This window comes from Heliangelus exortis, chromosome 2, assembly GCF_036169615.1.
Source record: "Heliangelus exortis chromosome 2, bHelExo1.hap1, whole genome shotgun sequence".
Lineage (NCBI taxonomy): Eukaryota > Metazoa > Chordata > Aves > Apodiformes > Trochilidae > Heliangelus > Heliangelus exortis.
Window position 1 is genome coordinate 6,003,036 of NC_092423.1, and position 7,283 is coordinate 6,010,318.

The 7,283-nt window shown below is 43.5% G+C and overlaps 1 long non-coding RNA gene across 1 annotated transcript; it reads right to left on the minus strand.

The window, feature by feature from the left end:
- Positions 1–1,136: 1,136 nt before the first annotated feature.
- On the minus strand, positions 1,137–3,760 carry LOC139793659 (uncharacterized). The gene is made up of 3 exons (XR_011724699.1): positions 3,635–3,760; positions 2,288–2,489; positions 1,137–1,921 (listed from the first exon to the last, which is right to left on the minus strand). It is a non-coding gene; the product is annotated as an uncharacterized lncRNA (long non-coding RNA).
- Positions 3,761–7,283: the final 3,523 nt, after the last annotated feature.

The window sequence follows — 7,283 nt, forward strand, 5'->3', positions numbered from 1 at the left end:
TTACAATAGCCACAGTTGCCATGAATTGTCTCTGGATGGACTGTAAGTATTAAAAACAAAATAAGAAGCATATGTTGGAATGTCTGAAACTAGCAGACGAAACTCGAGGCTTTGACAACGTTACGGGTTTTTTGGAAGGAGCCAGCTTTTAGCAATAACATTCCACTTTTGTTAGTCTACCCACCAGCATCTAACCTGCCCTATAACATCTCACTCGAGTTTACAATTTCCTTCACCTCCTGTTCCTCTCAAATGTAAACTCTCTGGCTTTTCTCAAACGTGTGGCTTGGAAGAGGAATAGCTGAGGCTCCAGCCGCTCAGGTGCCAAGTGGAAATCTTCCTTTACAGTGGATGAGCAAGAACAAATGTACAACCTAAGGAAAGTGCTTATCCATAGCTCCTTTTTTTTTTTTTTTCCCTCCTGCTCGAGCTGTAGCAAAATGTCAAAGGCATGATGCACACATTCCTTTGAAGCCATTCCATCTCCTGATGATCCATTTTGCTTACGAAAGGAATGTACGCTCAGCGCTGTGATTTTTGTTGGAGGCCTCAACAGCAGTGTAATAACTGCAAGGAACACTGCCAGGTTTCCCCCCTTCCTTACACATTCCAAAACTTCCATCCAGTGTGCAATAAATAGCAAAAAATTATTAATTACCCAAAGGAAGAATTCTCTGCTGAACAAATATTGGCTTTGTGATGAGAAGGAGCTTGTGAAATGTGTGTTTGCCTACCAAGCCTACTCAGTCTATTTCTGATTCCCAAAGAACATAATGACCTGTGTGCCAGATTTTATTTTGGCTTTTTTTTTTTTTTTTTATGTGGCCAGCAAGAACTGTAACAAACATACAGGAAGGAAAACACTCTATTGTTGCTCTTGGTCTTTAGTGGTTTTTGTTCTGTGCTTTTAACTGTGTTTCATTTCTGGAGCTGCACAAAAAAAAAAAAAAAAAAAAAAAAAAAAAAAAAAAAAAAAAAAAAAAAAAAAGAGTTCTTTTTTTTTACCCATTAACCAGTTGTCCCAGCTTTTTCTGAACTCCTTTACTGCCTAAAATGTTCCATAAATGAACTTGGGAGGCCCAATTCCCTCTGTGGTTCATAGCCTACACTCAGGGGAGGACACAGGCCAAGTGCAGGTCACCCCATGGCAAAACTCCCCTGGTATTTCCCCAGCAGGTCCCACAACCTCTGTAGGTACTTCCAAGCTTTCCTTTGTGACCTGATGAAATCATCTGGTCTTACAAGAGCTGAAAAAACATCTCAGCATTTGCTTCTTGTCTGGGCTGTTTTGGAGATATTCTTCTGGGAGAACAAATTAAAACAACAAAGGATGAGGGCAGAGAGAGGCACTTGGAGAAGACCAGAAGGGAGTCCAGGTCTGTGTAGCCCCAGGGTAGAGCAGTCCAAGGACACAGCAGAAGAGTGCAGAAGTGACATTTTGAATCTAAGAAAATGATGGCAGCACTCCTGAAAGCAAAGCCTGGTTCAAAACACTCAGAGGAGACCACCCAGAGAAGATGTGCTGGGGAACCCCATGAGCAAAAATCTTACATCCTAAGCTATCCTTCATCTAAGTTGCCCAAGGCAGGACAAAATCCATTCATAGGTTGTGCCCTTCCCTGCTACTGGGAGCTGGTTATATTGTAAGAGCAGTCAGCAGCTGGGAGCTGCTACACAGAATTATTTATCCACATAGAGATCTTTTCATGGACAGAATAGCAAAGCTTTTCATTCAACAATTTTTAGACAAGAGCTATTTGTTAATATGACATTTTTCGGCTGTATCAGTACAAACATCCATCCATTTAGTTTTTCACACACAGAAAACTTCTTTCTTGCTGTTTCCAAAGAGAGGGGGAGGATGAATGAAAACTGGATGCATTTTTGTTGTTGTTGCTGTTGTCGTTTGGGGTGTGTTTTGCTGAAAAAGAAAAGAAGGTCAAAATAAGATGTTGCTGTGAGTCTTTAGGCCATTTTTAACCATCCAAAATCTCTTGACTCAATAAACACTGCCTGCTCTAGTAGCATGCTTTGCTAATCAGATTTCAGGAGATGTTCAGCACTTCCATGACATCAGCAAAACTAAACATTGTGGTTACACCACGCAGCAATATCACAACAGGAATATTTGGTCTTCACAGCTGGCTCTTATAGGACCCTGAACAGTACTGCTTGTTTTCTGTACATCCCATTAGGAGCAAAAAGACAGGGAGAGACCAGGAAGGGGATTACAATGGTCAGTAGTATCCCTTGGGAAGCTTCAGGTCAGAGACCCACCTGGCCTCACCTGCAGCAGTGCCTGGGAAGGATGCAGTCCTCTCCACTTTTCATGTTTGTTCTGTCCTTGTGCTGCAAAGTTGCAATTTCTAATCATTGCTATTTTTTTAATTTATTTTTTCCCCCCACGCTTGTCTACCCTTTCAGCAGGATTCCTTTCCACTTTGCTGGGGGACATGAGAGTGGATTACAAAGTGATTCAGCTGGAGAAACTGCCAAGAAATGAAACAAACAATCTATTAAATTGTTTTCTGCACAAAAATCCAAATTCTGGCTTAAATTTCTAGAGCAGGAATAACACCCAGGGGATTATGTGTATTTATCTCCAACTGCTGGGTATTCATATTTTCTTCTGGTGTGTTTCCCTGACCACAATTTGGGTCTTAGCAGAACATAAATTTCTTTTAATTTGTTGCTATCCCTGGGGCTTCCATGGTGCTCCCATGTAAAACTTAAGTTGTGATAAACCTCTTGAAATTTACTTCACATAAAGAAAGAAGTTGATTTGATAAACAACACTCACTACACCAGAGTAAGAATACACTTGCTTTCTATCATGCAAGATCAGATTTGGTGTCAGTATTCAAGCAGTAAACAGGAGGTTTCATGAGAAAACCTGCTTGTTTGCAGCAGGTAGGATGTCTTTGAATATTTTGGGTGTGACTCATCTGACAAAAGCAGACACCTAAATTGCCCATCTGAGACAGTCTCCCAGTCTCCCTTTGTAGCCTATGGATATCTCATCAACACCCATCTCCACAAACAGGCAGCTAAACCTGGCCTCATGCCTTAAGCTCTCAAGTCCTGACAGTGGCAGGGTCCCAGGTGGTTTGTAGAGGAGCTGGGATGTAAAGCATGATGAGGTGAATGTGTTGGGGTTTTTTTTTTTATTATTGGACTAAACTCTGGTGTTATGACCTGCTGTAGGGCATCTTATCAGCAAAAATGATAAACCCAGACTTTTGCACCACTGCAAGGACAAACCTCTTGGTCGTGTGTCAAGTTAACCTCACCACAGATCTGTGCTCAGTCAGAACTCTCTAATTGGATGTAAAGTGTTCAGGAGCACAAGGTGGTTTGTCATATTCCCATCACTTGAGAGGTTGTGCCCTTAGCTACCTCAAGCTGTGTACAAGGCCTTGCCTCTGCAAGGAAGACTTGGCCAAAATCTCACTATTTTCAGTCAAACCTTGAGCTGGCAGCTGAGTGTCTTTGGGGTAAGGTATCTCCTGCTCTAGTCCTGGTGGTCAGGGAGGAATCAGAGGTGGATTGAGAGTGATGTTGTGCCTCTGCCTGGATCTCCTTGCTCAGCATCCCTTAGGCACTGGCAAAAGGACAAACCTCCCAAAATACCCACCACAGGGTTAATTCCTCTGCTCTCCAAGCTGCAAATGGAGAAGCCTCCTGTCTTGCCAGCAGGAAAATGTCTCTTCTTGTCCAAGGGATTCCTGTGAACATCTTGAGCTGGGTAGGAATTACAAGAAGGAGTAGGTCTGGTTTGGCTGAAAGACAAATCACCACTTCCAGCAGCACGTGGAGCTGTGAATGCCTCAACCTCACTGGGGCATTTCCAACAAAAGGTCCAATTTGCACCCTTGCACTGCTCTGAAATCCACCCATGCACATACATTATTTCCACCTTCTGTTGATCTCTATCTGAGCTTCACACAGACTTAAGCCATGGATCATAATTTCTCCTGGTGAGGCAGAGACAGCCTGAGCCTTGTATCCTCTAACACAGTGTGGGGTTGGTCATAAATGGACCTGAAATACATGTAGCATCAGACTTTCCAAAGTCCAGTCTTGAGCAGCAGAATGCAGCCTCACATTCTGAACAGATTAGCAGTAATTTCTGTTGTTTGTTTGTCTGTTTGTTTAAAACAAACCCGACCAAAACAAACAAACAAAAAAACCCCCAACCCAGTGAAAAATGTTAAAGGGAAATTGCAAATGTTATGCTTGTCTGAACAGGAGCTGTTCTGGGAAACACACTATAGACATATTAATTTCTGAAAGATTTTCTTCCTCCCCTTATCCTGTGTATGCTCAGATGAGGAATGCTCTGTTTTGGCTTCTTCCCATCTACCAATACACACACTGCTTATCAGAGATGCACTAGTTAAGGTGGAGGAAATTAATGTGACCTCTACTAGTTCAGGTCTTCATGCAATTTGAGATGGTCATTAGTCACATATTTTGGCATGTTGTGAATTAAAGAGAGACTCAGAGTCTCTGAGTATCTCGGAGCCTTTACTTTATATTTTTTCTCCTTTGTATGACTGTAGAGCCAGGAAGTTGTTGATTTTTTAATTCATCTGACTCCTAGAACTGATTATTTTATACAATTTAAAACAAATCTGTGTTTCTTCTCTGTCTCTTCTGGCTAATGCCGTGTGAAAAAGCCCTTCCACACTCAATGGGAACAATGTTTCTCAGCTATTAATCAAGCCATTGATTCAGGAATTTTGCTCAGGGAAAGAACTTAGCCCTCACGCAGGGAAAGGACCATAAATCTGCAAGAGGAAGAACTTCTGAGGCTCCCTTACTCATCCTCTTCCTGCCTGCATGAACAGGGTGACTTTTGCAGACCAGATGACAGGGAAACCCCTGCTTCCCCCTTGGTGTGGAAGAGAGACTTTTTGAACATCTTTGGCTGGAGAAGAGGGGGAAAAGGCAGAAAACAAGGTGAAAATTGGCCTTTGGCTCACTGATGGGCACCAGCAAATGCCACTCTTGTCCCACACATGGGTCTAAATGCTGCACAACAAGATGCCACCAAACGTCCCTTTCCAATATACCTGGACCCACACCACCCCCAGAACCCCAATGGCAAGGCTTCACAGACCACCTCATCCTCCACCCCCACTGCATCCCACCCTGCCCAGTGCTTTCATCAAGGCTGAGCCACTCGTTGGGACAAAAACACCAACAGGAAAAGTTGGTGAGTGCATAGGGGAGTAGCCAAGGGCTGGGAGTGGAGCTGGGTTTATGCCTTTATAACTGGAAAGGACCCTGCACAGCTGACCTGAATAAATTATCTCACTGTAAAACAATCTAACTGTGAGGGAAAACCTTGCTCAAGACTGAAAAGACTGATAAGTGCTTTTTGCAGCTGATTTTTTGTGTGGGCCTACCCACTTTTTGCCTCTGTCCTAAATAGCACAACTCCCACTGACTTACTAGAAATATTAAGAACTAATGACTCAATTCCTAAGAATAATTCCATGTGTCTCTATTTATAGGTACCAGCCCTGAGCTCAAAAGCATTGGCAACATCCATCCCCTTAGTTTTCCATCATGCTTTGCTATCACACCGGAATAGCCTGGAAATCAACACTTTCCACTGCTCCTTCTTTCTGGATATCTGCCCTTTCCAATCCAGATAGCTCACAGCTCTTGATTTCTCAGGAAGGGACATGAGCCATCAACTATTTTCAGGAAGTGTCTGGAAGTTCAGTTTAAAATAGAAGTGGAGATTCTGCTGGACAGATGCAAACTTGTCCTTCAGTGGTGGATTAGAGACATTAGAGAGCACTTCCCAAGGGCAGCTGGTGGGCTGGATGTGTCACTGTTGGAATGATGTGGGCATGGAGAGCCTTGTTGTGGGGCTGAGGATGGAGAGGCAGGGGGTGGAGAGGAAGGGCATGAAGCAGAGAAGCTTCTGAGGAGAGCTTATAGCATCTTTGTTACCTAGAGAGAGACTTTTTTACAAGGGCATTAAGTGACAGGATGAGGTAGAATGGTTTCAAGCTGCAATAGGGTAAAATTAGATTAGATATTAGGAAGAAATTCTTTCCTGTGATGGTGGAGAGACACTGGCACAGGTTGCCCAGGTTGTGGCTGCCTCATCTCTGGAAATGTTCAAGGCTAGGTTGGATGGGGCTTGGAGCAACCTGGTCTAATGGGAGGTGTCCCTGCCTGTGGCAGAGGGGTTGGAATTAAATGATCTTTAAGGTCTCTTCTAACCCAAACCATTCTGTGATTCTATGGAAAAGGAGAGGATGGAGAGACAAGGCACGGAGAGGCAGGGCATGAAGAGGTAATTTTGAAGCTATTTCAACTTAAGGCAGCCAAAGAACCTTCAAAATCGCCCAAACCTGATCATTGTGCTTTTCAAAGGTACTCCATGATCTTTAGAGGACAGCTATAACCTGGCATCAAAAAACCTGAACCTAGGGAGTCACTCTTGGGCATTTAGACAAAAGAAATCAGTAGTGTATATCTGTAACAGAATAGTGAAAATAAACAGCTGCACAATTTAACAGCTCTGTAGAAAGTAGAGACATTTATGTATTAGAGGAATCTCCCAAGCCATCAGGTGTCCCCTTTTAGGACTATAGCATACCTATTGCTTTAAGGCAAAAAACCTGCTGGCTTTTGTTTTTTCGAGGGGTGATCCCATCCCAAAGGTGTCAGTGGGTTTCCTCCTCCAGGTGCTCAGCACAGTATCTCCACAACAGTCATTGCCAGCACTCCAACATAAGGTTACAGAGCATGTCAAAGCAGTGGTGGCCTTGATGACTTCAGTGCCAAGACATAATCACCTTTTCTTTGGAAACTCTGCTGAACACCTTCTTCCCCTCCCTCCCTCCCTTCTGCCCAGGGTTTGGCAGTGGTGGGAGGCAGGATGCTGGTGGGGCCAACGTGTGACTCATCCTCTGGGAAACTGAGGGAAGAATCTATGAGTAAGGGCTTTTTGTAAATTTTATTTTATTTATTTCTTTTTAAGGGGAGATGGGGCTTTGTGGCACATAAATGGGGGTCATGCCAGGTTGTCAGGGCACTGTGGAAGTCCCTGTGCTTCCCTCCTGGTCAGAAGCCATGGAGGTCAATGGGAGGGTTGGGGGATGTTGGTTTTCACAGCAATATCACAGCAATGGACTTACAAAAGTCCATTTGGGGCAAAGAGAAATTATACCAAATAAAATGCCTCTCGTCAGCTCACAGTTGTTTCTCAGAAGCTGCTGCTTCTCATGAAACATGTGTTTGAATAATATCGTTTTAAT